Raw genomic sequence first — 12,804 nt, forward strand, 5'->3', positions numbered from 1 at the left:
CTAAAATCCCCAATAACATTAAAAATCTATCGTACCCATTCAGACAGCAATCATACAAAACATTTGTCAGCCAGTGGCCAAGATCTAATTGCCACAAGCCTGGCAGCATAGATGAGTCTTAAGACTCTTGCAGAAGGCAAGGAGGGGGGGGAGGCAGTGCGAATCTCTGTGGGGAGCTGATTCCAGAGGGCTGGGCCCCCCACAGAGAAGGCTCTTCCCTTAGGCCCTGCCAAGAGACATTGTCTAGTTGACAGGACCTGGAGAAGGCCAAATCTGTGGGACCTAACTGGTCACTGGGACTCATATGGCTTGGCAAGTGACTCATGTTTATGACAGCTGCAGTGTCCCAAGTTCATGTGATCACCTTTTGTGGTCTTCTGACAAGCAAAGTCAATGGGAAATCATTGATTCTCTTAACAATGGTGTTACTATCCGGTTCGGTGATTCCCTTATCAGAAAGGTTGTAAAATGGGGCTAAAATTCACTTAATAATGATTTCACTTAGAAACAGAAAGTTCGGGCTCAATTGTGGTCATAATTTGAGGAGTATCTTTTTGGCAGTTGAGATGGAAAGAAGAAGAGGTCCTGCCACCTCCATTTAACATCTAAAAGGCCAGTGAGGAAAACAAAGGAAGCTCTCATAAGTCTCGTGTAGAGATGCAAAAATGTATTTCAATCCAGACTTCACAATAGACTCCAGAATGTTGGCTACATAAAGAGGTCTCTATCTAAGGAGAGTCTTATAATGAAAGCCCTGGTCTGGAAAACCAGCCCTAAAGGGACTAGGTGGACCCTCTAGAGTCCCGAGTTCATTTCCTCATTACTTTAGTACCTTATTAATCACAGATGCTGAGCTGCTTTAATGGGAACAACTGCACAGTGACGCAATTAGCTTTCCATCAGGTGAGCGCACAATAGAAATGAATTCCCCAAGGTAGCCTCTTCACTAGGAGCAAGTGTTAATGAGGTGCTAACAAGCAATATGTCAGGAACACACACAGAGAAAGGACCCATTAGCCAATGACCATGGTGATGATACTTAAGTATTTCATGTAGAAATGGGTGTCTATTAAAGCAGGCATATGGCATTCAATCTATGGTGCTGTGTTCTTCAAGGATGGTCAGAGTTCTGAGTTCATAATTAAGGTAGTGATGAACCACCTGAGTTCCTAAGATCCCAAACCTGAACAGAGATTGCTTGGTTTCACTACAAGAGCAATTTGTGTAGACATTTCATTCCAGGGTCAAAAATTCAAAAGAGTGACTTTGTGTGGTCATCCTTTACATACGATTGTTGACAGAGCAAAATAGTTCAGGACACCCTGCAGCTGATTAGCAGTATGACATTTATAGTATCCAACCTGCAATGTTCATGCTGAAGAGGTGATCTATTTAAGTCACTTATTCATCGAAGTCACAGAACAACTCATAAAATAACTAATAATAAAATGTTATTTGTTCAATGTTGGCTTAGCCTGTTCTGTGAACCTGAGCATTATGCTTTATGGCTATTTATGGTTTAGACTGTTGAAGAAGTTGTCCAACCATAGTTTGTTAAATACACTCTTATGTATTGAATTATTATTATTATTATTATTATTAATAATTAGATTTTTATGCTGCCCCTCTCCGTAGACTCGGGGCGGCTCACAACAATAACAAAGACAATGTAAGAACAAATCTAATAATAAAACACTAAAAAACCCATTATTAAAAGCAAACATACACACAAACATACCATGTATAAACTGTATAGGCCCGGGGGAGATGTCTCAGTTTCCCCATGCCTGACGGCAGAGATGGGTCTTAAGAACTTTACGAAAGGCAAGGAGGGTGGGGGCAGTTCTAATCTCCATGGGGATCTGGTTCCAGAGGGTCGGGGCCACCACAGAGAAGGCTCTTCTTCTGGGTCCCGCCAAACGACATTGTTTAGTCGATGGGACCTGGAGAAGGTCAACTCTGTGGGACCTAAACAGTCGCTGGGATTCGTGCGGCAGAAGGCGGTCCTGGAGATATTCTGAAAATACAGTATATAGTTGTGTTAAGCCCTGCTAAAATGAAACTAACCGTTAGATGACCCTAAGTGTTAATTCCAACTGTTTTGGAGGAAACTTAGGACATTCATATTTGGGAAGGGTTTTTTTTTCAAGGATTATGATTGGTTAAGGCCCCATGGGTCTAATGTATAAATTACAGGCATTTGCCTGCTGTTCCTAAGTTCCAGTTTTGAGTCAATAAATGCTGTTGTAGCTATGCTGGTCTGCTTCCTGCCTACTGAAACCCACTACGCAATATACACCATGGCTTAATGATGTGTAAACTTAATCATGGAATTTTATTACGGTGGGGATTTGATCTCATCTTCTTGGTCTTACTCTGATATTTTCCAATATAGAAATGAGATCAGGAGTGCTAGCAAAGTAAAACCAAGGTTATTTGGGCAGAAGTGGCCTCATTGTCCCAATGGATGTATTTTTAAGATGTAGCTGCTACCATCCCCCAATGATGCATTTAAAGGTTTTACAACTGAAATGTGCTCTTATTTTGTCTCCCCTTTTCTTTTTTTAGCAGCTAGTGTGGTATCTTAGACAAGGGGGGTGGTGATGATTATATTTTGTCTCTTGACTGTTGAGAGGACCTGACAATCATGCAAAAGTAAATCCTTATGGGGCAATGACATTGCATGAATAGATAACACAAGAAATCAGTTATTTCTCTTTAGAGAGATACAACAATAACATCTGAATGTTTGGCTTATCACAAGAGAAAAAGAAAATATTTTTGTTTAGTTGGTTTGTAAACTCTTAGGTTTTGTGGGTTTTTTTTTACTGTTCCATTGTAAGTTGCCCCCATCTTCTCTTAACTCTTCCTTCCCCCTTTTCATGTTCTCTTAATTTTACTAATGCATCTCTCAGTATCCCATAATTTAAGGATTTGGCCAGGGGTGAAATTTAGTAGGTTCTGACAGGTTCTGGAGAACCAGCAGCGGAAATTTTGAGTAGTTCATAGAACCAGAAAATATCACCTCTGGCTGGCCCCAGAGTGGGGTGGGAATGGAGATTTTGCAATATTCTTCACCCAGGAGTGGAAGGGGAATGGGGGATTTTTCAGTATCCTTCTCCTGGAGTGGGATGGGAATGGAGATTTTGCCGTATCCTTCCCCTGTCATGCCGACCAAGCCATGCTATGCCCACATAACCATAGTTAAAAAAAATGGATTTCACCTCTTGATGTGACCCCACACAATAGCAAGCAATATCTTCATCCGAGATGTCACTGCTTAGGACAAGGGCTATAATGATGGGTTTCTTATTGGTTAAAGATGAATCTGCTCCATATATGCATATGTGATGGGATGAGTCAGATTTTAGACTGAAGAACTACATGAAAGTAGGAAAATTAACATTTACCATGCTTAATGATTATTACCTTGTGGTCCAAGTATAATATGATATATGCTGAAATCTCATTAATATAAAAATGGGAACATCTATTATTTAATGACTGCTAAATATGGAAGTGTATCATTCTAGCAATTTGTTGTATTGATACACAGGTTGCCAATTGTAAGGGAAATATGGTTTGTTGCATTCAAACTTAAATACATCCAAGTTTCATGACATTGGTCTTTGGTTAAATGTAATATATGAACCTGGCTCATATATTCAACAATTATGTTTTCTTTTCTAAGTCCAGGCTTTCAGACATGTGCAAGTCCTACATATGTGTTCTAAAGTACTCTGAAACATTTAAACCTGAAAATTTGTTGCCATTACAGTAATTTGAAGCATTAGTGGAAAGGAATCTACCACCAGTTCTGATTTCAAACAATTTGTTTCTACAGGTATATCTTTGTCACACTAAGAGGTATGCTGTTAGACAAATTTAAAATCAACATTTAGGAGTGAAAATATTATACAGTATGTGATTCATCTGTTGAATGCTACAGCTTTTAATGCTGCATTATAATGTTAATGGTAAGCATTGCAATTATAGTAATTTCCATTATAATAATTACTGTTATTATATTCCAGTAGATAACCTATTGGGATGGGATTTAGAGAAAAATGAAACAAATGAACACAGACAATGGTTAGCTTTCTATGGACACTGACCTTGGATATTTTAAAAAAATGGTTTGTTGCGATAAAGGCAAAGTAGGTATTTTTCTTTCTTTTCATAAAAAATTATACTACCCTGTGTGTATACTGAATTGTCAGCAGAAGGGTGACATAAATATTAGTACCTCATTTTCATCTTTTCTTCAACACATGAGTTAGCAGAAAAAGAGAAGGTCGATAATAACTTTGGGGAAATTCTCTAATTTTTTTCTAAGGTTATTCATGGATTGGATGAATTGGACTTCGGGACCAACACAGATATAATCGAAACTAATAAACAAAACAGTGACTTTAGGAAACAAAGTTTCATGAGATGAAAATATTAGAGTGCAGCAAATTCTTTACAAGAAGAGAAGCTATTCCCTACTAAACAAATAAAAATGAAATGAATGAAAAATGAAAAAAGAGTTCCTTTGTGGTTTGCTTTCATTTTGTTGCATCCAGCTATAAAAGGACTATCAAAGTGTAGGTACCAATTATTGTCAGTCCAGAACAGCATTAGACAGGAACTCCTAAGCTTTCAGTATATTTGTGACGGCATCCTAATATCAATAAAGTGTTCAGAGTTGCATTTAAACAATACAAAATCCAGTGTTCTTCTCAATACAGCTCATCTTATTGCTATAAAGGATGTGATATTATTTCTATATACAGTTGAATCAGAAATGACGTGAAGCAATGAGGCTGTATGAATATATTAGCAATTTAAAGAAGAGGGATGGGATGAGGTGAGGAGGAGAAGGGAAAAGAACAGGAAATAAATTTAGACAACTTCTTCTCTCTTTGAGGTTTTGAATATGTGCATTTAAAGAAGGAATGGGAAGATATATCATAATGTACTTTGAGAGTACATAAAAACTGTACGGCATCTTCAAAAATTTGAAAATAAGAGAATATAATCCAAGATTGTATATATGCCATGCCACTTAGAAGTTCCCACTCATTCAGAGTAACATTTTTCTGTAGAATAATTCTGTCACTATGCAAGAGTTGATTGGATAGTCAGATGAGTAGCTTATAAATTTAATGATGATGGAGGAGTGGGGAGGAGGATCACCAATAGAAGGGAGGAGGGAGTTGGGGAAAGAAGTTGGAGAAATAATATGAAAAAGAAGGGGAGAGAAGGAGAAAGAGCTTCAGTAAAGGATCTCAGCTAATATTTAAGCTGTACTACTCTAGTATAATGAATATTGACTCTAGGAAATTACAGACTATCTGCTGACCCGATAACTGGCCTGCTGGCTAGCTGATTTACAATAGTTGACATTTTCAATAATTGTCTTCTTCCAGGGGATTTGGAATTATATATTTGTCTCTAGAAAATCTTGTTTGGAAGCCTTCAAAGAAGTGAGGATATTTTGAAGTAGATTTCCTTGCTGAGATCAAGAGATCCTGTAGGATAAATTTTCCAGAAAGCATACCACCCTGAGTCTTTGGAAAAGGGTGGCATATAAGTTCAATCAATCAATCAATCAATCAATCAATCAATCAATCAGTTTCTCAAATTGTGAGGTGTGCCTCCCCTTAAGGATGGACAGATGGAGCCAAGGAGAGATGAAATTTAAGAATTTTCATCATTGCAATAAATAGCAATAGCATTTAGATGTTCTATACAGCTTCACAGTGCTTTTACAGCCCGGTTGGTCCTCATTTTATCAACCTCAGAAGGATGGGAGGCTGAGTGAACTCGAGCCTGGTGAGGTTCGAGTTGCTAAGCTCCTGGCAGCCAGCAAGTCAGCAGAAGTAGCCTGCAGTACTGCCTTCTAACCACCGTGCCATAACGGCTCTTCATCGTTCCCACATTTTCATTGTATTGTTTTCGATGTTCAGTTGAGCAGGGTTTTTTTGGTGTTTGGATTTTGGGGAACCTTTATATGTTAAGATTATCCCAGGAGAAGGTAAGAAGTGAGATGAGAAACTCTCACTATACCAAGATAAATTAAGCCACATCTTGTCTCTTTACAGTGCCTTTTTTGGTAATGCCATATCACCTCCCATTCTCTAGCCATCATATTCTTTGTTTGCTAGTTAATAATTGTTAGTTCGGGGATTCGGAACACAGCCTTGTACTACTTTTTTGGCAGCCAGTTAAATTTCTTACATCCTTTTCTTGTTCAAATTAAAATATATTATATGTATCGCTGATACCAAAGCTGCCTGGGCCTGAAAATCTTAGGTAAAGGGAAAAACAGAAACATTTACTTTTAAAAACAAAATCACGCAAAAGGACATTCCCCTGTTCTGCCCTCTTCAGATCAAAGTGACAGTAAAGTGACATCTCCCAGTTAAAGAGCCGATTAGTATTGTTGTGATTATCTGCTCAAGCAAAGTCTCTTTCTCTTGGGGAACTGTCCCCATCCCATTTGGGGGTGGGGGCAAGTGCCATTTAAGGGGAACAGTTGGATTCAGATATCCTGGGGCAGGAGAGGGAGTCGGAGATGCCAGGACAAGATATGGCCGGATGGTGTGCAGGTGCCTCCCCATCTCATGCCTGCAAATGATAACATCTGTAACTCAATCACTAGTCTGTTACTCTGCGACTCAATCACAGAGTCAACGGAAAGGGAGAGACAAGATTTCATTTCTGTGTGAAAAGAACAGCAGACTACATTACCTTTTTCATTAGTAAAGCTAAAATCTCTGTCTATCTTGTCAATTTTGCCTGCCTGCCCCCTCCTCTTTCTCTCATCTCTCTCCTCTGTCTGTCTGCATGTCTGTCTATCTCTCTATCTATATCAACTATCTATCTTTACATCTCTCTCTCTCTCTCTCATCTCTCTCTTCTATCTATCCTCTACCTATCCACCCTATCTCTCTCTACCTCTACCTTTACCTCTATCCCATCTTGCTATCTTCTATCATCTACCTATCCTCCATCTAACTTTACCTCTACATCTTTCTCTTCTCTTCTCTTCTCTTCTCCTCTCCTCTCTTCTCCTCTCCTCTCCTCTCCTCAGCTTCCCCCATTGCATACTGCAGAGCTATAGATAATGTATAAACAGCACAATCCAAATAGTATTTGGATACTATTATTTAGATTTTGGGGTGTTTTGAAGAGCATTTTGCCACTCTGTAAGGAATGTTGTTTAAGTCACATTAGACTTCTCTAAGATGAAAATATATTTGCTTGAATTTCAGGCAGCGCCCAATTCTAGTATAAATTAAGTGAATTTGGTTCAGTTTTTAAATTCCTTGAAGAATTAATCTCTTTGATCTCTAAGTCACCTTCTTGATTCAGAATCCATCATGAAGCTCTATGTCTGGCACTCTGCTGGACTTAAAGTAGTGTAGCATAGTAGTGCCAAGGAATTAAAATAAACACATTTACTCCTTATACAAAATACTTTAGTGAGATGGGAGGAGTAATGGGTTGCTGATGGTTTGGACCAGTTTTTTAGAACTGATAGCGGAAATGTGCCGCTGCTCGCCAAGCCTGCAGTGATGACTAGTGGTCCACACTCCCAAACTGGTCTTCCGGTTGCCGTGGCTGGCAAAAAAACCCTCTGTGCATGCGCAAAGGCTTCTGCGCATGTACAGAGGATCATTTCCGTGAAGAAAAAGTGCATTTCCATCTCAATGCGAACCGGTAGGGAAAGAAAGTGGAACCGACTCCTGTACGGGAGAGATCAGTATTGGATTCAGCAATCAATAGATATGTTTTTTGGTGCCCTTCTCATCAGTGACAAAACTGTCTAGATTGGGGAAAATAATAATACAAGAATACTGTTGGGACAGTGCAAAGTCATCAACCAAGATTAAGGCGAGTCATTTAAATCCCATTTACTAAAGGTTAACAGGAGCTTTCCGAATGATGTAAAAGTAGTCAAAGCAAACAATTGCTGAATCCAGAGACAGTGTAACACTGATCAATACCTATGGGGAACACCAGGATGCAGTGGAGCAGAGGCTTGAAATGCTTGCCTGGATTCTGTGCAGGGAGCTGGAACCAGTACATGATCTGGCCAGATGCAAAATTGGCAGAGGAGCAGTGGAGGAAAGCCCCAGATTGTTGGAATTAGAAGAACCGTTACCTTATCAAGGCGCCCAGTTGGTGAGGACTGAGCCAGGACCTTCCGGAGGTGATGGTTATTGAAGTACAGACAGAGCATGTTCGAATGAACAAATTACTTTTATTAGAAAAGTATAAAAATAGAAAATGTCTGAAGAGACACAAGATGGCACATCTTATAGCTAGAGAAGATGAACCGTAATGGTGGATCTCTAAAGTTAGAGACCGCCTTCTTCTTCAAGAAGAAAGGATGTGAGCAAACAGGTTACATCACAAAGGAGGAGCTACATTACTAGACAGAGTTAACTATCTGACTACTGGATGTTTCTCAATGTCTTTGGAGGCTGGCAATCTCCAGCGCGACACAGATAACTTCCTCTGAGAACACTGCAGGCCATTGTGAATCCAGATCACCCTCTTGTGTTGTATCAATGCAGTAAATGGACTAGTGATTGTCGGCAGCCAGGAGTTCTACTATTGTTTGCAGCAATCAAAACCCAAAATGCCGGCGCCCAAGGAGGTACTGACAGAACCAGCTCTGTGACATCATCAGAAAACTATTACTGGTTCTAAAGAACCGGTTAGAACTGGGAGGAACTCACCTCTGATATTTGTATTTGTATTTCTATTATTTCTATTATTTCTATTATTTCTATTATTTCTATTATTTCTATTATTTCTATTATTTCTATTATTTCTATTATTTCTATTATTTCTATTATTTCTATTATTTCTATTATTTCTATTATTTCTATTATTTCTATTATTTCTATTATTTCTATTATTTCTATTTCTACTTCTACATCTATACCTACGTACTGTATCTATACCCATATATCTACATACATACATACATACATACATACATACATACATACATACATACATACATACATACTAAATACATAAGGAACTCACAGTAACAAGCATCGTCTTTCTTGGAAGGTAGAATAGTTATATCAGGACTTTGGGGAAGAATATCAAGTCGTTCTTCAAATATCCAGCCTGATTCCTGTCTTAAAAATAGCTGCCCAACATTTTGCAAAGAGTTGATTGGCACCAGAAAAGAAGAGATGGTCTTGACAGCAATAGAGTAAAGGCTTCCTGTTAACCAGCATTGATCAGGTCAGCAGCTGGAAGTTTTCAAGCCTTCAAGTAATTTGTTGCTTCAGTTTTGCTTCAAATATCATTGTGTCTTGAAATAAGTTCTGTTCCCTAAAGCCGTGACATGCTACATTAACACAACAAGATCCAAAAATCTATAATCTCAAAATACCCTGGCTAAACCTATGGGATAATAGAAAATCTGAAACCTATTCAAGTTACTCGTAGAAAGGGACACCCGTAAATTTTACTTCTAATTAATGCTTAGAAGAGCACATTGGAAATGTTTTAGAATTGTTCCTTGGAGTAGACTTTACAGCTCTCACAAAACTATAGGGATTATAATCTATTAATGATCATATAAAGGTTGCTGAAGGTTGCTGTTTCCTTTAACTTTTCTTTGGCTTCAAACCTTTTGCTAATTCTAGATAACTTGACTGTTTTCATTTTCACTTTCAATACATTTCACTTATTATCAAATTTTAGAACTACTCAGTGATGATTTTGGATACTGTACAAATAAAAGAAAAATACTACAAGCAAAGATCAGTGGTTGACCAGACCAGTCCAGTGATGGGCTCCTACAGGAATGGTCAGATAAGCAGAACTGGTAGAAAAGGTTTGGTCAGGTATGCAGAACCAGTAGAAAAAAAATGAATTTTTCTTTTTTCCCTTCTGGGCTCTGGGTATGTTTTTACTATTGAAATAAATGAGGTTGAATGTGTATTATTTTAGAAGAGCTTTGTGTGCATGTGTGTGTGTGTACATACACATACAGTTTATATAGTATATAATGTACATTTTTGTGTGCCTGTGTGTAATATGTATGTACACTTATGGCATATATACCTAGAATTAAATAGCATATGTTGGATGTTCAATAATAGTAAATAGATAGGGAAATTGTATCTCTTTGAGGCGAGGAAGCGAGAAACCCTAACCCAAATCCTTGACATGAGTGACATCAAGTTGTCCATCTTTAAGCCAGTCACATGACCTTTAAGCCACCTCCCAGTCACATGTTTGTCAAGCCATTCTCACCTGGTCACATGGCCACACCCACAAAATAAGACACACTCACATTTTTGTAGTAAAAATGTTTGCAGCCTTTCACTGGATCATCCCTATATACTGTAGGTAGTTCTTGACATACAATAGTCCATTTACTAAACATTCAAATTTACAACAATACTGAAAAAAGAGACATGACTGTTTTTCACAATTGTAACTGTGATAGCAGCCCCAAGATTCTGGTGATCAACATTTGAATGTGTGACATATTCATATTTATGATGGTTGCAGGGTCCTGGGATCTTGTGATCTCCTTTTATGACCTTCTTATAAGCAAATTCCATGGGGAAAGCCAGATTACTCAGCAACTGTGTTACTACCTTAACAACTGTAGTGGTTCACTTAGCAAGAAAGGTTGTAAAATTGGTCAAAATGTTAATGTCACATAACAATTGCTTTGCTTAGCAACAGAAAAGTGGCCATAAGTCCAGGACTACCCGGATAACACTTTTAATTGTTAGCATTCACCAAATTAGAAGGTCATCAAAATTTCTTTTCCTTTAAATTCTGAAGAAATGGTATACATTCCACTGAATTATTTCTGAAACTAATGAAAATGTGGGAAGATGTTTTCTGAACAGCATTGGCAGAATCTGTAGTTTTCATCCAAGCACTGCATATTCTTGAATGTGCATGTACTGTTTCTTGACATTTTATTCCCCTCCCCTTGCAGATAAGTCCAGGTTTGTTCTACTCACTGAATTACTTCTCCCAATGAAGATAATCAACCTTATGTATCCATCATATTCTTATCACCTGCTTAAGATTCTACTCAGCTCATTGATAAATTTTATTGCCTGGGATGTAGTTTCTAGAAGCAACAGAATCCTTATTGATCTGGATAAGTATGAAGAGCTCTCTCATTTGTTCATCTTTAAGTAGCTTTGTTACATCTGATTTCAGTTACTATTTTGTTGTAACAAATATTGGTATCTGATCACTATAGTCTTGATCTGATATTATGAAAAGTTCATCCTACATGTCGCTTTTACAAGTTCATTGTATTTAGAATACCATCCCACATGTTGTTCAAGTTCTCTGCTATATAGTTCAAAATATAGAGACAGATTTAAGATTTTATTTTGTTTTGGCTATATTATTAGCCAGCATGTTATGGTTGGACCCTCAGATGTACAGTATTAATTGCACGGGGAAAAGAAGAAACAGAGTATTAATAGCCTCTCTTCCCATAATAATTGTTAGATGCAAAAGACCGGGTCCACACATGAAGGTTCAATGTAACTAGTTTATTGTTAAAAACCTATGTACAAGAATCTTCTCAACTAATGGTGAGCAACTGGTTAGACTTAGATAAGTATCAAATGTAGCGAAGAGGGGTTGGACGTAATTCATTTGTGGCTACATGAGTCTTGGTCAGGGGTGTCAAACTCATAGCTGCGGTCAGGATGCATCTAGCACTGCCCACGCCTGGTTTAGCGAAGGGGGAAAAAGTTACACTACGTTACATGATTCCACCTTGACCATGAGAGTTTGACACTCCTGGTCTAGGCTGATCCCTCTTTTCACTTCTGCCCCCTGGTTCTGCCAGTCCTTCTCCTACAACAATATGTACAAGGTGAAATTCTAACAATGGAAAAGGATCACCCTGAGTAAATTTGTATCTACATAAGCCCTAATGCAACTTAAGACCAATTTTTGACGCTCTATTGTAAAAATATCAGAACACCTTCTACATTTATGTTGTAATACAATTATAATGAAATACACCCCAATGCTTTTCCCCCCCTAGATAATTTAAGATGACAGAAATGCACGGCTGGCGTTTTACGCCAGCCGAAATTACCAGCGGGGCCGGAGAGACGCTGCCGGCAGCTCCTTGAAGTCTGGACGTCCGGGTTCTTCGTAACCCGGAAGTTCGGCTTTTGGCAGCGCGCCAGGGCGGCGCACTGCCTGTTGGGTAGGGGGCGGTCTCAGATCACCCTATTTAAGGGCGATCTGGACAAGACCTCCCCCTTGCTTGGCTTTAAAGCGAACAACCTGTCGCTGGTTGTTCGCTTCTTGTACTGCGCACGTGGCGAGGCCTGTTCGGGGCCTCGCCCAGGTTTGGGAATTCGAGGCAACGGCCTCGGATTCAAGATTTTCATTTACTGTTGCATTGGGTGGCAGAGGCTTGGGTCTCTGCGGGTTTAGCCAGGCAGGGGTTCTTGGGGGGTGGGAGTCAACACCCCCCCCGCGTGACCCCCCCCGTGTGACCCCCCCTTGCGGACCCCCCATTTTCACACCGCTCACACACGCACACCCTTTTTTAATTGGGGGGAGAGTAGGGTTGCTCACCCTCCATTACAAGGGGTGGGATTTTTGCCACGTGGTGGGGACTGCATGGGCTTCGCCTAGGTCGGTAGGCCTTATGGGAGCGGAGGCCTGTGCCTCTGCTTTTTTCATTGTGCCAAGAAAAAGGGTTTTTTCTGAGGGGATTTTATTTTATTTTATTTTATCTTGTTTTTGTCCTATTTGGTATAGGATTGGATTTTATTAATT

Source organism: Erythrolamprus reginae, chromosome 1 (assembly GCF_031021105.1).
Source record: "Erythrolamprus reginae isolate rEryReg1 chromosome 1, rEryReg1.hap1, whole genome shotgun sequence".
Taxonomy (NCBI): Eukaryota; Metazoa; Chordata; class Lepidosauria; order Squamata; family Dipsadidae; genus Erythrolamprus; species Erythrolamprus reginae.